This window comes from Taudactylus pleione, unplaced genomic scaffold (genome assembly GCF_031769625.1).
Source record: "Taudactylus pleione unplaced genomic scaffold, aTauple2 ptg000050l, whole genome shotgun sequence".
Taxonomy (NCBI): Eukaryota; Metazoa; Chordata; class Amphibia; order Anura; family Myobatrachidae; genus Taudactylus; species Taudactylus pleione.
In genome coordinates this window covers 1,633,239-1,646,699 of record NW_028284452.1, presented here as the reverse complement: position 1 = coordinate 1,646,699, position 13,461 = coordinate 1,633,239, and the positions used below count along the sequence as shown (strand labels likewise).

The following is a 13,461-nucleotide window of genomic DNA, read 5'->3' as shown; positions in this document are numbered from 1 at the left end:
TGCATATGGGCTTTCAAAAATATTTTTTCTGCTAATAGTAACAGAAAAATCCTAAAATCATAAATAAAAAAATAGGTTCTGCCCACTTTCAAACTGGGGACCTTTTGCATGTGAGGCGAACGTGATAACCACTACACTACAGAAACTGCCTCTGCAGGGACTGAAAAGTATTGAACCTGGAAGACCCATAGTAAAAGAATCCTCATAAAATCATAAAGTAAAAGTATGTTTTTGCTCACTTTCAAACTGGGGACTTTTCGCGTGTGAGGCGAACGTGATAACCACTACACTACAGAAACTGCCTCTGCGGGGACACAAAAGTATTGAACCTGGAAGACCCATAGTAAAAGAATCCTCATAAAATCATAAAGTAAAAGTATGTTTTTGCCCACTTTCAAACTGGGGACCTTTCGCTTGTTAGGCGAATGTGATAACCACTACACTACAGAAACTGCCTCTGTGGGGAGGGAAAAGTATTGAACCTGGAAGAGCCATAGTAACAGAATACTCTTAAAATCATAATGTAAAAGTATGTTTCTGCCCAGTTTCGAAATGGGGACCTTTCGCGTGTGAGGCGAACGTGATAACCACTACACTACAGAAACTGCCTCTGCAAAAACGGAAAAGTATTGCACCTGGAAGAGCCATAGTAACAGAATTAAAATCATAACGTAAAAGTATGTTTCTGCCTAGTTTCAAACAGGGGACCTTTTGCGTGTGAGGTTAACGTGATAACCACTACACTACAGAAACAGCTTCTGCGAGGACAGAAAAGTATTGAACCTGGAAGAGCCATAGTAACAGAATACTCTTAAAATCATAACGTAAAAGTATTTTTCTGCCCAGTTTCGAACTGGGGACCTTTCGCGTGTGAGGCGAACGTGATAACCACTACACTACAGAAACTGCCTCTGCAGGGACGGAAAAATATTGAACCTGGAAGACCCATAGTAACAGAATACTCTTAAAATCATAACGTAAAAGTATGTTTCGGCCCACTTTCAAACTGGGGACCTTTCGCGTGGGAGGCGAATGTGATAACCACTACACTACAGAAACTGCCTCTGTGGGTACGGAAAAGTATTGAACCTGGAAGAGCCATAGTAACAGAATACTCTTAAAATCATAACGTGAAAGTATGTTACTGCCCAGTTTCGAACTGGGGACCTTTGGCGTGTGAGGCGAACGTGATAACCACTACACTACAGAAACTGCCTCTGCGGGACCTGAAAAGTATTGAACCTGGAAGACCCATAGTAACAGAAAAATCATAAAATCATAAAGTAAAAGTATGTTTCTGCCCACTATCAAACAGAGGACCTTTCACATATGAGATGATTGTGATAACCACTACACTACAAAAACTGCCTCTTGGGGAAAGGAAAAGAATTAAACTTGGATGTGCAATTTGCATATGGGCTTTCAAAAATATTTTTTCTGCTAATAGTAACAGAAAAATCCAAAATAAAAAAAAAATTCAGCCCAGTTTCAAAATAGGGACCTTTCACGTGTAAGGCGAAAGTGATAACCACTACACTACAGAAACTGCCTCTTGTGGGGTTGGAAAAGTATTGAACCGGGAAGAGCCATAGTAACAGAATACTCTTAAAATCATAAAGTAAAAGTAAATTTCTGCCCAGTTTCAAACAGGGGACCTTTCGCGTGTGAGGCGAACGTAATAACCACTACACTACAGAAACAGCCTCTTGTGGAGTGGCAAAGTATTGAACCTGGAAGAGCCATGGTTATAGAATACTCTTAAAATCATAATGTAAAAGTATGTTTCTGCCCACTTTCAAACTGAGGATCTTTTGCATATGAGATGAACGTGATAACCACTACACTACAGAAACTGCCTCTTGGGGAACGGAAAAGAATTAAACTTGGAAGTGCAATTTGCATATGGGCTTTCAAAAATATTTTTTCTGCTACTAGTAACAGAAAAATCCTAAAATCATAAATAAAAAAAATGTTTCTGCCCAGTTTCGAACTGGGGACCTTTCGCGTGTTAGGCGAACGTGATAACCACTACACTACAGAAACTGCCTCTGCGGGGTTGGTAAATTATTGAACCTGGAAGATCCATAGTAACAGAATACTCATAAAATCATAAAGTAAAAGTATGTTTCTGCCTACTTTCAAACTGAGGACCTTTCGCATATGAGATGAACGTCATAACCACTACACTACGAAAAATGCCTCTTGGGGAACGGAAAAGAATTAAACTTGGAAGTGCAATTTGCATATGGGCTTTCAAAAATATTTTTTCTGCTACTAGTAACAGAAAAATCCTAAAATCATAAATAAAAAAAATGTTTCTGCCCAGTTTTGAACTGGGGACCTTTCGTGTGTTAGGCGAACGTGATAACCACTACACTACAGAAACTGCCTCTGCGGGGTTGGAAAAGTATTGAACCTGGAAGACCCATAGTAACAGTATCCTCATAAAAACATAAAGTAAAAGTATGTTTCTGCCCACTTTCAAACTGGGGACCTTTTGCTTGTTTGGCGAATGTGATAACCACTACACTACAGAAACTGCCTCTGTGGGTACGGAAAAGTAATGAACCTGGAAGAGCCAAAGTAACAGAATACTCTTAAAATTATAACGAAAAAGTATGTTTCTGCCCAGTTTCGAACTGGGGACCTTTCGCGTGTGAGGCGAACGTGATAACCACTACACTACAGAAACTGCCTCTGCAGGGACCTTTCGCGTGTGAGGCGAACGTGATAACCACTACACTACAGAAACTGCCTCTGCAGGGACGGAAAAGTATTGAACCTGGAAGACCCATAGTAACAGAATACTCTTAAAATCATAACGTAAAAGTATGTTTCTGCCCAGTTTCAAACTGGGAACTTTTTGCGTGTTAGGCGAACATGATAACCACTACACTACAGAAACTGCGTCTGTGCCAACGGAAAAGTATTGAAACTGGAAGAGCCATAGTAACAGAATACTAATAAAATCTTAAAGTAAAAGTATGTTTCTGACTACTTTCAAACTGAGGACCTTTCGCATATGAGATGAATATGATAACCACTACACTACAAAAACTGCCTCTTGGAGAACTGAAAAGAATTAAACTCGGAAGTGCAATTTGCATATGGGCTTTCAAAAATATTTTTTCTGCTAATAGTAACAGAAAAATCCTAAAATCATAAATAAAAAAAAAGGATCTGCCCAGTTTCAAACTGGGGACCTTTCGCGTGTGAGGCGAACGTGATAACCACTACACTACAGAAACTGCCTCTGCAGGGACAGAAAAGTATTGAACCTGGAAGACCCATAGTAAAAGAATCCTCATAAAATCATAAAGTAAAAGTATGTTTTTGCCCACTTTCAAACTGGGGACCTTTCGCGTGTTAGGCGAATGTGATAACCACTACACTACAGAAACTGCCTCTGTGGGGACGGAAAAGTATTGAACCTGGAAGAGCCATAGTAACAGAATACTCTTAAAATCATAATGTAAAAGTATGTTTCTGCCCAGTTTCGAAATGGGGACCTTTCGCGTGTGAGGCGAACGTGATAACCACTACACTACAGAAACTGCCTCTGCAAAAACGGAAAAGTATTGCACCTAGAAGAGCCATAGTAACAGAATTAAAATCATAACGTAAAAGTATGTTTCTGCCTAGTTTCGAACAGGGGACCTTTCGCGTGTTAGGTGAATGTGATAACCACTACACTACAGAAACTGCTTCTGCGAGGGCGGAAAAGTATTGAACCTGGAAGAGCCATAGTAACAGAATACTCTTAAAATCATAACGTAAATGTATTTTTCTGCCCAGTTTCGAACTGGGGACCTTTCGCGTGTGAGGCGAACGTGATAACCACTACACTACAGAAACTGCCTCTGCAGGGACAGAAAAATATTGAACCTGGAAGACCCATAGTAACAGAATACTCTTAAAATCATAACGTAAAAGTATTTTCTGCCCACTTTCAAACTGGGGACCTTTCGCGTGGGAGGCGAATGTGATAACCACTTCACTACAGAAACTGCGTCTGTGCCAACGGAAAAGTATTGAAACTGGAAGAGCCATAGAAACAGAATACTAATAAAATCATAAAGTAAAAGTATGTTTCTGCCTACTTTCAAACTGAGGACCTTTCGCATATGAATTGAATATGATAACCACTACACTACAAAAACTGCCTCTTGGAGAACTGAAAAGAATTAAACTCGGAAGTGCAATTTGCATATGGGCTTTCAAAAATATTTTTTCTGCTAATAGTAACAGAAAAATCCTAAAATCATAAATAAAAAAAAAGGTTCTGCACAGTTTCAAACTGGGGACCTTTCGCGTGTGAGGCGAACGTGATAACCACTACACTACAGAAACTGCCTCTGCAGGGACAGAAAAGTATTGAACCTGGAAGACCCATAGTAACAGAATACTCTTAAAATCATAACGTAAAAGTATGTTTCTGCCCACTTTCAAACTGGGGACCTTTCGCGTGGGAGGCGAATGTGATAACCACTACACTACAGAAACTGCCTCTGTGGGTACGGAAAAGTATTGAACCTGGAAGAGCCATAGTAACAGAATCCTCATAAAATCATAAAGTAAAAGTATGTTTCTGCCCACTATCAAACAGAGGACCTTTCGCATATGAGATGATTGTGATAACCACTACACTACAAAAACTGCCTCTTGGGGAAAGGAAAAGAATTAAACTTGGATGTGCAATTTGCATATGGGCTTTCAAAAATATTTTTTCTGCTAATAGTAACAGAAAAATCCAAAATAAAAAAAAAATTCTGCCCAGTTTCAAAATAGGGACCTTTCACGTGTAAGTCGAAAGTGATAACCACTACACTACAGAAACTGCCTCTGTGGGGTTGGAAAAGTATTGAACCGGGAAGAGCCATATTAACAGAATACTCTTAAAATCATAAAGTAAAAGTAAATTTCTGCCCAGTTTCAAACAGGGGACCTTTCGCGTGTGAGGCGAAAGTGATAACCACTACACTACAGAAACTGCCTCTGTGGGTACGGAAAAGTAATGAACCTGGAAGAGCCATAGTAACAGAATACTCTTAAAATCATAAATAAAAAAAATGTTTCTGCCCAGTTTCGAACTGGGGACCTTTCGCGTGTTAGGCGAACGTGATAACCACTACACTACAGAAACTGCCGCTGCGGGGTTCGACAAGTATTGTACCTGGAAGATCCATAGTAACAGAATACTCATAAAATCATAAAGTAAAAGTATGTTTCTGCCTACTTTCAAACTGAGGACCTTTCGCATTTGAGATGAACGTGATAACCACTACACTACTAAAATTGCCTCTTGGGGAACGGAAAAGAATTGAACTTGGAAGTGCAATTTGCATATGGGCTTTCAAAAATATTTTTTCTGCTACTAGTAACAGAAAAATCCTAAAATCATAAATAAAAAAAATGTTTCTGCCCAGTTTCGAACTGGGGACCTTTCGCGTGTTAGGCGAATGTGATAACCACTACACTACAGAAACTGCCTCTGTTGGGTTGGAAAAGTATTGAACCTGGAAGACCCATAGTAACAGTATCCTCATAAAAACATAAAGTAAAAGTATGTTTCTGCCCACTTTCAAACTGGGGACCTTTTGCTTGTTTGGCGAATGTGATAACCACTACACTACAGAAACTGCCTCTGTGGGTATGGAAAAGTAATGAACCTGGAAGAGCCATAGTAACAGAATACTCTTAAAATCATAACGAAAAAGTATGTTTCTGCCCAGTTTCGAACTGGGGACCTTTCGCGTGTGAGGCGAATGTGATAACCACTACACTACAGAAACTGCCTCTGCAGGTACGGAAAAATATTGAACCTGGAAGACCCATAGTAACAGAATACTAATAAAATCATAAAGTAAAGGTATGTTTCTGCCTACTTTCAAACTGAGGACCTTTCGCATATGAGATGAATATGATAACCACTACACTACAAAAACTGCCTCTTGGAGAACTGAAAAGAATTAAACTCGGAAGTGCAATTTGCATATGGGCTTTCAAAAATATTTTTTCTGCTAATAGTAACAGAAAAATCCTAAAATCATAAATAAAAAAAAAGGCTCTGCCCAGTTTCAAACTGGGGACCTTTCGCGTGTGAGGCGAACGTGATAACCACTACACTACAGAAACTGCCTCTGCAGGGACTGAAAAGTATAGAACCTGGAAGACCCATAGTAATAGAATCCTCATAAAATCATAAAGTAAAAGTATGTTTTTGCACACTTTCAAACTGGGGACCTTTCGCGTGTGAGGCGAACGTGACAACCACTACACTACAGAAACTGCCTCTGCGGGGACAGAAAAGTATTGAACCTGGAAGACCCATAGTAAAAGAATCCTCATAAAATCATAAAGTAAAAGTATGTTTTTGCCCACTTTCAAACTGGGGACCTTTCGCGTGTTAGGAGAATGTGATAACCACTACACTACAGAAACTGCCTCTGTGGGGACGGAAAAGTATTGAACCTGGAAAAGCCATAGTAACAGAATACTCTTAAAATCATAATGTAAAAGTATGTTTCTGCCCAGTTTCGAAATGGGAACCTTTCGCGTGTGAGGCGAACGTGATAACCACTACACTACAGAAACTGCCTCTGCAAAAACGGAAAAGTTTTGCACCTGGAAGAGCCATAGTAACAGAATTAAAATCATAACGTAAAAGTATGTTTCTGCCTAGTTTCAAACAGGGGACCTTTCGCGTGTGAGGTGAATGTGATAACCACTACACTACAGAAACTGCTTCTGCGAGGATGGAAAAGTATTGAACCTGGAAGAGCCATAGTAACAGAATACTCTTAAAATCATAACGTAAAAGTATTTTTCTGCCCAGTTTCGAACTGGGGACCTTTCGCGTGTGAGACGAACGTGATAACCACTACAATACAGAAACTGCCTCTGCAGGGACGGAAAAATATTGAACCTGGAAGACCCATAGTAACAGAATACTCTTAAAATCATAACGTAAAAGTATGTTTCTGCCCACTTTCAAACTGGGGACCTTTCGCGTGGGAGGCGAATGTGATAACCACTACACTACAGAAACTGCCTCTGCAGGTACTGAAAAGTATTGAACCTGGAAGAGCCATAGTAACAGAATACTCTTAAAATCATAACGTGAAAGTATGTTTCTGCCCAGTTTCGAACTGGGGACCTTTCGCGTGTGAGGCAAACGTGATAACCACTACACTAAAGAAGCTGCCTCTGTGGGAACTGAAAAGTATTGAACCTGGAAGACCCATAGTAACAGAATCCTCATAAAATCATAAAGTAAAAGTATGTTTCTGCCCACTATCAAACAGAGGACCTTTCACATATGAGATGATTGTGATAACCACTACACTACAAAAACTGCCTCTTGGGGAAAGGAAAAGAATTAAACTTGGATGTGCAATTTGCATATGGGCTTTCAAAAATATTTATTCTGCTAATAGTAACAGAAAAATCCAAAAAAAAAAAAAAATTCAGCCCAGTTTCAAAATAGGGACCTTTCACGTGTAAGGCGAAAGTGATAACCACTACACTACAGAAACTGCCTCTTGTGGAGTGGCAAAGTATTGAACCTGGAAGAGCCATGGTTATAGAATACTCTTAAAATCATAATGTAAAAGTATGTTTCTGCCCACTTTCAAACTGAGGATCTTTCGCATATGAGATGAACGTGATAACCACTACACTACAGAAACTGCCTCTTGGGGAACGGAAAAGAATTAAACTTGGAAGTGCAATTTGCATATGGGCTTTCAAAAAAAATTTTTCTGCTACTAGTAACAGAAAAATCCTAAAATCATAAATAAAAAAAATGTTGCTGCCCAGTTTCGAACTGGGGACCTTTCGCGTGTTAGGCGAATGTGATAACCACTACACTACAGAAACTGCCACTGCGGGGTTGGAAAAGTATTGAACCTGGAAGACCCATAGTAACAGTATCCTCATAAAAACATAAAGTAAAAGTATGTTTCTGCCCACTTTCAAACTGGGGACCTTTTGCTTGTTTGGCGAATGTGATAACCACTACACTACAGAAACTGCCTCTGTGGGTACGGAAAAGTAATGAACCTGGAAGAGCCAAAGTAACAGAATACTCTTAAAATCATAACGAAAAAGTATGTTTCTGCCCAGTTTCGAACTGGGGACCTTTCACGTGTGAGGCGAACATGATAACCACTACACTACAGAAACTGCATCTGCAGGTACGGAAAAGTATTGAACCTGGAAGACCCATAGTAACAGAATACTCTTAAAATCATAACGTAAAAGTATGTTTCTGCCCAGTTTCAAACTGGGAACTTTTTGTGTGTTAGGCGAACATGATAACCACTACACTACAGAAACTGCGTCTGTGCCAACGGAAAAGTATTGAAACTGGAAGAGCCATAGTAACAGAATACTAATAAAATCATAAAGTAAAAGTATGTTTCTGACTACTTTCAAACTGAGGACCTTTCGCATATGAGATGAATATGATAACCACTACACTACAAAAACTGCCTCTTGGAGAACTGAAAAGAATTAAACTCGGAAGTGCAATTTGCATATGGGCTTTCAAAAATATTTTTTCTGCTAATAGTAACAGAAAAATCCTAAAATCATAAATAAAAAAAAAGGATCTGCCCAGTTTCAAACTGGGGACCTTTCGCGTGTGAGGCGAACGTGATAACCACTACACTACAGAAACTGCCTCTGCAGTGACAGAAAAGTATTGAACCTGGAAGATCCATAGTAAAAGAATCCTCATAAAATCATAAAGTAAAAGTATGTTTTTGCCCACTTTCAAACTGGGGACCTTTCGCGTGTGAGGCGAATGTGATAACCACTACACTACAGAAACTGCCGCTGCGGGGACAGAAAAGTATTGAACCTGGAAAACCCATAGTAAAAGAATCCTCATAAAATCATAAAGTAAAAGTATGTTTTTGCCCACTTTCAAACTGGGGATCTTTCGCGTGTTAGGCGAATGTGATAACCACTACACTACAGAAACTGCCTCTGTGGGGACGGAAAAGTATTGAACCTGGAAGAGCCATAGTAACAGAATACTCTTAAAATCATAATGTAAAAGTATGTTTCTGCCCAGTTTCGAAATGGGGACCTTTCGCGTGTGAGGCGAACGTGATAACCACTACACTACAGAAACTGCCTCTGCAAAAATGGAAAAGTATTGCACCTAGAAGAGCCATAGTAACAGAATTAAAATCATAACGTAAAAGTATGTTTCTGCCTAGTTTCGAACAGGGGACCTTTCGCGTGTTAGGTAAATGTGATAACCACTACACTACAGAAACTGCTTCTGCGAGGGCGGAAAAGTATTGAACCTGGAAGAGCCATAGTAACAGAATACTCTTAAAATCATAACATAAAAGTATTTTTCTGCCCAGTTTCGAACTGGGGACCTTTCGCGTGTGAGGCGAACGTGATAACCACTACACTACAGAAACTGCCTCTGCAGGGACAGAAAAATATTGAACCTGGAAGACCCATAGTAACAGAATACTCTTAAAATCATAACGTAAAAGTATTTTCTGCCCACTTTCAAACTGGGGACCTTTCGCGTGGGAGGCGAATGTGATAACCACTTCACTACAGAAACTGCGTCTGTGCCAACGGAAAAGTATTGAAACTGGAAGAGCCATAGAAACAGAATACTAATAAAATCATAAAGTAAAAGTATGTTTCTGCCTACTTTCAAACTGAGGACCTTTCGCATATGAATTGAATATGATCACCACTACACTACAAAAACTGCCTCTTGGAGAACTGAAAAGAATTAAACTCGGAAGTGCAATTTGCATATGGGCTTTCAAAAATATTTTTTCTGCTAATAGTAACAGAAAAATCTTAAAATCATAAATAAAAAAAAAGGTTCTGCACAGTTTCAAACTGGGGACCTTTCGCGTGTGAGGCGAACGTGATAACCACTACACTACAGAAACTGCCTCTGCAGGGACAGAAAAGTATTGAACCTGGAAGATCCATAGTAACAGAATACTCTTAAAATCATAACGTAAAAGTATGTTTCTGCCCACTTTCAAACTGGGGACCTTTCGCGTGGGAGGCGAATGTGATAACCACTACACTACAGAAACTGCCTCTGTGGGTACGGAAAAGTATTGAACCTGGAAGAGCCATAGTAACAGAATCCTCATAAAATCATAAAGTAAAAGTATGTTTCTGCCCACTATCAAACAGAGGACCTTTCGCATATGAGATGATTGTGATAACCACTACACTACAAAAACTGCCTCTTGGGGAAAGGAAAAGAATTAAACTTGGATGTGCAATTTGCATATGGGCTTTCAAAAATATTTTTTCTGCTAATAGTAACAGAAAAATCCAAAATAAAAAAAAAATTCTGCCCAGTTTCAAAATAGGGACCTTTCACGTGTAAGGCGAAAGTGATAACCACTACACTACAGAAACTGCCTCTGTGGGGTTGGAAAAGTATTGAACCGGGAAGAGCCATAGTAACAGAATACTCTTAAAATCATAAAGTAAAAGTAAATTTCTGCCCAGTTTCAAACAGGGGACCTTTCGCGTGTGAGGCGAAAGTGATAACCACTACACTACAGAAACTGCCTCTGTGGGGTTGAAAAAGTATTGAACCTGGAAGAGCCATGGTTATAGAATACTCATAAAATCATAAAGTAAAAGTATGTTTCTGCCTACTTTCAAACTGAGGACCTTTCGCATATGAGATGAACATGATAACCACTACACTACGAAAACTGCCTCTTGGGGAACTTAAAAGAATTAAACTTGGAAGTGCAATTTGCATATGGTCTTTCAAAAATATTTTTTCTGCTACTAGTAACAGAAAAATCATAAAATCATAAATAAAAAAAATGTTTCTGCCCAGTTTAGAACTGGGGACCTTTCGCGTGTTAGGCGAACGTGATAACCACTACACTACAGAAACTGCCTCTGCGGGGTTGGAAAAGTATTGAACCTGGAAGACCCATAGTAACAGTATCCTCATAAAAACATAAAGTAAAAGTATGTTTCTGCCCACTTTCAAACTGGGGACCTTTTGCTTGTTTGGCGAATGTGATAACCACTACACTACAGAAACTGCCTCTGTGGGTACGGAAAAGTAATGAACCTGGAAGAGCCATAGTAACAGAATACTCTTAAAATCATAAAGTAAAAGTATGTTTCTGCCCACTTTCAAACTGGGGACCTTTCGCGTGTGAGGCGAACATGATAACCACTACACTACAGAAACTGCCTCTGCGGGGACAGAAAAGTATTGAACCTGGAAGACCCATAGTAAAAGAATCCTCATAAAATCATAAAGTAAAAGTATGTTTTTGCCCACTTTCAAACTGAGGACCTTTCGCGTGTGAGGCGAATGTGATAACCACTACACTACAGAAACTGCCTCTGCGGGGACAGAAAAGTATTGAACCTGGAAGACCCATAGTAACAGAATCCTCATAAAATCATAAAGTAAAAGTATGTTTTTGCCCACTTTCAAACTGAGGACCTTTCGCGTGTGAGGCGAATGTGATAACCACTACACTACAGAAACTGCCTCTGCGGGGACAGAAAAGTATTGAACCTGGAAGACCCATAGTAAAAGAATCCTCATAAAATCATAAAGTAAAAGTATGTTTTTGCCCACTTTCAAACTTGGGACCTTTCGCGTGTTAGGCGAATGTGATAACCACTACACTACAGAAACTGCCTCTGTGGGGATGGAAAAGTATTGAACCTGGAAGAGCCATAGTAACAGAATACTCTTAAAATCATAATGTAAAAGTATGTTTCTGCCCAGTTTCGAAATGGGGACCTTTCGCGTGTGAGGCGACCGTGATAACCACTACACTACAGAAACTGCCTCTGCAAAAACGGAAAAGTATTGCACCTGGAAGAGCCATAGTAACAGAATTAAAATCATAATGTAAAAGTATGTTTCTGCCTAGTTTCAAACAGGGGACCTTTCGCGTGTGAGGTGAATGTGATAACCACTACACTACAGAAACTGCTTCTGTGAGGACGGAAAAGTATTGAACCTGGAAGAGCCATAGTAACAGAATACTCTTAAAATCATAACGTAAAAGTATTTTTCTGCCCAGTTTCGAACTGGGGACCTTTCGCGTGGGAGGCGAACGTGATAACCACTACACTACAGAAACTGCCTCTGCAGGGACAGAAAAATATTGAACCTGGAAGATCCATAGTAACAGAATACTCTTAAAATCATAACGTAAATAATCATAAATAAAAAAAATGTTTCTGCCCACTTTCAAACTGAGGACCTTTCGCATATGAGATGATTGTGATAACCACTACACTTCAAAAACTGCCCCCTGAGGAAAGGAAAAGAATTAAACTTGGATGTGCAATTTGCATATGGGCTTTCAAAAATATTTTTTCTGCTAATAGTAACTGAAAAATCCAAAATAAAAAAAAAATTCTGCCCAGTTTCAAACTGGGGACCTTTCACGTGTAAGGCGAAAGTGATAACCACTACACTACAGAAACTGCCTCTGTGGGGTTGGAAAAGTATTGAACCGGGAAGAGCCATAGTAACAGAATACTCTTAAAATCATAAAGTAAAAGTAAGTTTCTGCCAAGTTTCAAACAGGGGACCTTTCGCGTGTGAGGCGAACGTGATAACCACTACACTACAGAAACTGCCTCTTGTGGAGTGGCAAAGTATTGAACCTGGAAGAGCCATGGTTATAGAATACTCTTAAAATCATAATGTAAAATTATGTTTCTGCCCACTTTCAAACTGAGGATCTTTCGCATATGAGATGAACGTGATAACCACTACACTACAGAAACTGCCTCTTGGGGAACGGAAAAGAATTAAACTTGGAAGTGCAATTTGCATATGGGCTTTCTAAAATATTTTTTCTGCTACTAGTAACAGAAAAATCCTAAAATCATAAATAAAAAAAAAGGTTCTGCCCAGTTTCAAACTGGGGACCTTTCGCGTGTGAGGCGAACGTGATAACCACTACACTACAGAAACTGCCTCTGCGGGGACAGAATAGTATTGAACCTGGAAGATCCATAGTAAAAGAATCCTCATAAAATCATAAAGTAAAAGTATGTTTTTGCCCACTTTCAAACTGAGGACCTTTCGCGTGTGAGGCGAATGTGATAACCACTACACTACAGAAACTGCCTCTGCGGGGACAGAAAAGTATTGAACCTGGAAGACCCATAGTAAAAGAATCCTCATAAAATCATAAAGTAAAAGTATGTTTTTGCCCACTTTCAAAGTGGGGACCTTTCGCGTGTTAGGCGAATGTGATAACCACTACACTACAGAAACTGCCTCTGTGGGGACGGAAAAGTATTGAACCTGGAGGAGCCATAGTAACAGAATACTCTTAAAATCATAATGTAAAAGTATGTTTCTGCCCAGTTTCGAAATGGGGACCTTTCGCGTGTGAGGCGACCGTGATAACCACTACACTACAGAAACTGCCTCTGCAAAAACGGAAA

General features: G+C 39.5%; 17 non-coding genes across 17 annotated transcripts; all 17 read right to left on the bottom strand.

The window, feature by feature from the left end:
* Positions 1-532: 532 nt before the first annotated feature.
* Positions 533-605, bottom strand: TRNAV-CAC (transfer RNA valine (anticodon CAC)). Its single transcript has one exon. It is a non-coding gene; the product is annotated as a tRNA-Val (tRNA).
* A 228-nt stretch (positions 606-833) lies between these two features.
* On the bottom strand, positions 834-906 carry TRNAV-CAC (transfer RNA valine (anticodon CAC)). Its single transcript has one exon. It is a non-coding gene; the product is annotated as a tRNA-Val (tRNA).
* Positions 907-1,970: 1,064 nt separating this feature from the next.
* On the bottom strand, positions 1,971-2,043 carry TRNAV-AAC (transfer RNA valine (anticodon AAC)). The gene has a single exon. It is a non-coding gene; the product is annotated as a tRNA-Val (tRNA).
* Positions 2,044-2,313: 270 nt separating this feature from the next.
* Positions 2,314-2,386, bottom strand: TRNAV-AAC (transfer RNA valine (anticodon AAC)). Its single transcript has one exon. It is a non-coding gene; the product is annotated as a tRNA-Val (tRNA).
* Positions 2,387-2,619: 233 nt separating this feature from the next.
* On the bottom strand, positions 2,620-2,692 carry TRNAV-CAC (transfer RNA valine (anticodon CAC)). The gene has a single exon. It is a non-coding gene; the product is annotated as a tRNA-Val (tRNA).
* Positions 2,693-3,481: 789 nt separating this feature from the next.
* On the bottom strand, positions 3,482-3,554 carry TRNAV-CAC (transfer RNA valine (anticodon CAC)). The gene has a single exon. It is a non-coding gene; the product is annotated as a tRNA-Val (tRNA).
* Positions 3,555-3,782: 228 nt separating this feature from the next.
* Positions 3,783-3,855, bottom strand: TRNAV-CAC (transfer RNA valine (anticodon CAC)). The gene has a single exon. It is a non-coding gene; the product is annotated as a tRNA-Val (tRNA).
* Positions 3,856-5,070: 1,215 nt separating this feature from the next.
* Positions 5,071-5,143, bottom strand: TRNAV-AAC (transfer RNA valine (anticodon AAC)). The gene has a single exon. It is a non-coding gene; the product is annotated as a tRNA-Val (tRNA).
* Positions 5,144-5,413: 270 nt separating this feature from the next.
* TRNAV-AAC (transfer RNA valine (anticodon AAC)) lies at positions 5,414-5,486 on the bottom strand. The gene has a single exon. It is a non-coding gene; the product is annotated as a tRNA-Val (tRNA).
* A 233-nt stretch (positions 5,487-5,719) lies between these two features.
* TRNAV-CAC (transfer RNA valine (anticodon CAC)) lies at positions 5,720-5,792 on the bottom strand. Its single transcript has one exon. It is a non-coding gene; the product is annotated as a tRNA-Val (tRNA).
* A 729-nt stretch (positions 5,793-6,521) lies between these two features.
* TRNAV-CAC (transfer RNA valine (anticodon CAC)) lies at positions 6,522-6,594 on the bottom strand. The gene has a single exon. It is a non-coding gene; the product is annotated as a tRNA-Val (tRNA).
* Positions 6,595-7,805: 1,211 nt separating this feature from the next.
* TRNAV-AAC (transfer RNA valine (anticodon AAC)) lies at positions 7,806-7,878 on the bottom strand. Its single transcript has one exon. It is a non-coding gene; the product is annotated as a tRNA-Val (tRNA).
* Positions 7,879-8,111: 233 nt separating this feature from the next.
* On the bottom strand, positions 8,112-8,184 carry TRNAV-CAC (transfer RNA valine (anticodon CAC)). The gene has a single exon. It is a non-coding gene; the product is annotated as a tRNA-Val (tRNA).
* An 882-nt stretch (positions 8,185-9,066) lies between these two features.
* TRNAV-CAC (transfer RNA valine (anticodon CAC)) lies at positions 9,067-9,139 on the bottom strand. Its single transcript has one exon. It is a non-coding gene; the product is annotated as a tRNA-Val (tRNA).
* Positions 9,140-9,367: 228 nt separating this feature from the next.
* TRNAV-CAC (transfer RNA valine (anticodon CAC)) lies at positions 9,368-9,440 on the bottom strand. Its single transcript has one exon. It is a non-coding gene; the product is annotated as a tRNA-Val (tRNA).
* A 1,405-nt stretch (positions 9,441-10,845) lies between these two features.
* On the bottom strand, positions 10,846-10,918 carry TRNAV-AAC (transfer RNA valine (anticodon AAC)). Its single transcript has one exon. It is a non-coding gene; the product is annotated as a tRNA-Val (tRNA).
* A 1,146-nt stretch (positions 10,919-12,064) lies between these two features.
* On the bottom strand, positions 12,065-12,137 carry TRNAG-CCC (transfer RNA glycine (anticodon CCC)). The gene has a single exon. It is a non-coding gene; the product is annotated as a tRNA-Gly (tRNA).
* Positions 12,138-13,461: the final 1,324 nt, after the last annotated feature.